Source organism: Galeopterus variegatus, unplaced genomic scaffold, assembly GCF_000696425.1.
Source record: "Galeopterus variegatus unplaced genomic scaffold, G_variegatus-3.0.2 Scaffold1034, whole genome shotgun sequence".
NCBI classification, from domain to species: domain Eukaryota; kingdom Metazoa; phylum Chordata; class Mammalia; order Dermoptera; family Cynocephalidae; genus Galeopterus; species Galeopterus variegatus.
This window is the reverse complement of record NW_007727145.1, coordinates 48275-48616: the sequence shown is the minus strand read 5'-3', so window position 1 is coordinate 48616 and position 342 is coordinate 48275.

The window sequence follows — 342 nt, the reverse complement described above, 5'->3', positions numbered from 1 at the left end:
CTTCCTTCCTTCCTTCCTTCCTTCCTTCCTTCCTTCCTTCCTTCTTTCCTTCCTTCCTTACCTCCCTCCCTCCCTCCCTCCCTCCTTCCTTCCTTCCTTCCTTCCTTCCTTCCTTCCTTCCCTCCCTCCCTCCTTTCCTTCCTTCCAGTATGGGGATTGAATCCTTGACCTTGGTGTTATAACACTGCACTCTAACCAAATGAGCTAAGTGCTCAGACCTTTATTTCCTTAAGTGTATATTTTGTGGATATATGAGATATATGAGATTCAAAGGTGGGGATTCTATAGACACAGGCTCAGCTTGTCATAGCTGAGGGGAACAGGGATTCCGATTGGGTGGTG